A 2,518-nucleotide genomic window follows, 5' to 3' on the forward strand; every position below is an offset into this window, starting at 1 on the left:
GTGCCTCCCAGTGACCAGGCAGGGATGCTTTTATCCTGCCACCATCTGTCCTTTCCCCCCTGCCTCAGCAGCCTGCAGTCCGTCCTTCCTGCCACCCCTAAGATATCTCAGAGGCCACTGTCCCCTCTGTGCTCCCGTTGCCAGAGCATTCTCCTGGAAGCAAGTGTCCGGAAGTCACAATAGCTGAGGTTGTGGTGAGCAGAAGGCTTCTGGGTGCTTCTCTGGCCCGGGCAGCCCCTGGGAGCACCCCAAAGGTGAAACATCCTAACCCTGTCCCCCTCCCCTCAACACTGCCCCTCCCTTCAGGAGGAGTGGCCCAGTCAGGCTCAGGCTGTCTCTGTCCCCAAGGGGCCTCCCACAGTACCCAGATGCCAAGGGCAGAGCAGGGCCCTCAGGGAGGTGATGATCAGAGTCCCAGGCTCCCCCTCGAGCTGCACAGACCCGGACTGGATGCCTCTCCTGACTGGCCCAGCTTGTTTGGGAGCCTAAGGATGCCAAGCAGGAGCCAGAGTGGCAGGTCAGAACCCCACTGTGTTTCTGTCCCCCCACGTCTCTGAGTCCCTCCTGCCTCCTGAAATGTGGCCGCAGGGAGGAGTCACCTGATGGGCCAGCAGGGAAGAGCTTTGCTGCCTGGACTGGCCGGCAGGCAGATGCGAGGCTCAAAGCTCCCCCGGACAGGCTCACCTCACCCTGCGGCCCTTCATGGTACCTAGAGCCACAGAGGCCACAGCAGCCCAGTCTGCCCATCCCAGCTGACAGAGGGGAAACCGCACCCACAGAGGAGCTGGTCTCTGTCCGAGATGCGGTGGCAAGTTGTGCCCTGCCAGGGTGGGCTCAGGCACCTGCCATCCGCCACAGCCACTGCTCATGGGCTCAAAGCACACGGCCCAACTATCCTGCCCCTTGACTAACCCTCAGTCCTTCATCTTTATTTACTCATTTAACAAACATCATTCAATCATCCTAGGGCAGTGCGTTGGTGGGACAGATGTCCATGGGTCCAATGGGAGGGACAGCCTCTTCTGGGGCCCCAAGCTAAGGGCACTGTTGACCAAAGGGGTGAGAAATGTAAAACCTCATTGAAGGGAGGTTGTGTTCCTTCCTTCAGCTGTCACAAAGCACGTGCGTGCCATCGCAGGCCAAAGCCCAGGACCCACAGCCAGACTCTGGCTTGTTCTCCAGCGGCCACCTCGGGCCACCGTAGGAGAGGGAGACAGACACAAACAACCTCACTACATGACAGGGGTCTGGCAAAGTTTAGAGGCTGGTGGGTGTACCCCAGCCAGGGCGGTCGAGCCGGCTTCCCGGAGCCCGGCGGAGATGGCACGGGCGGTGGGTCTGGCACAGGTGAAGAGCTCAGGCTGTGTGACTCATGCCGACCCTCTGGGGGAGCGACGGCGCCCCTCCAGCTCCAGGTAGGAAAGAACTGTGAGCGCTGCAGCTCGGCGCAGGTGCCTCCCTGGCCCCATCAGGAAGGTGTCACGCTGCAGAATGGGCTCCTGGGCAACTGCGTGGTCAGAGGGATGGGCAAGAAGCTGGGGCGCAGGTGCCAGAGGAAGCAAGGTATCTGCAGAGACACAGCACCAGACGCCACTGCAGCTGCTCTGGCCACTGAGCAGTGACCGACCAAGAGGCAGGAAGCTGGAGGCCAGTTAGCAAGGGCCATGAGAATTCAGATGAGATGAGGAAGGCTCGAGAGAGGAAACACATCCAAATGTCCAAAAAGGCCTGGCGTGGCCAGGCTGCCAGAGTCACAGACATGGATGGCTCCCAACAGAGAGGCGTGGCACACCGACAGCGGGGCCAGGAGAGCCGTGGGGAGTGGAGATTGCAAGGCCAGAGGTTGGGCTCCTGCTGGGGACAAAGCATCTCCAACATAGCTGCGGAGCATTCAGAGAATGAGGCCTGTGGAGGAGCTGCTGAGCCTCGCCGCCGGGTTAGGGGAGCACTGCTCCTGAACTGACATCAGAAGTCCCCCAACTCCGCGACCCGGCCAGGTCACCCTACAGAGCAGCTCAGCCCACAAACTCCCTTGGTGTATTGGGAGCTTCCACTCGTCTTTATGGTCCCCACCTATAAATGTAAGTAGACAGCCAAGGATTGCAGCTCCTCTAAGGGAAACCTCTTGCAACAAACAGAAGACAGGCTCCATGGAGAAAACAGACCATGGAGGGACAGAGAAGAAAGCTTTAGAAAAAGAAATGGTCGTTGATGTCTTCAGAAATAAGAAAGAGCTGTCATGAAACAAGAACAGGGTGCTCTAAAAAGTGTCCAGAGAACAAAATAAGGGGCTCTTGGGGGGGGGGTGACTTCAAAACAGAAAATGAATTTCAGGGGCTGGCCCGGTGGCGCACTACTACAGTGTGCCGCTTGGGAAGCGCGGCGGCGCTCCCGCCGAGGGTTCGGATCCCACATACAGACCGGTTCCTGCTCACTGGCTGAGCGAGAGCGGGGGCGACACCGAGGGTTGCAATCCCGTTGCCGGTCCCGGTCCAGTGCGGGCGCGACACTGAGGGTT

Source organism: Galeopterus variegatus, unplaced genomic scaffold, assembly GCF_000696425.1.
Source record: "Galeopterus variegatus unplaced genomic scaffold, G_variegatus-3.0.2 Scaffold1245, whole genome shotgun sequence".
In the NCBI taxonomy this organism is placed as follows: domain Eukaryota; kingdom Metazoa; phylum Chordata; class Mammalia; order Dermoptera; family Cynocephalidae; genus Galeopterus; species Galeopterus variegatus.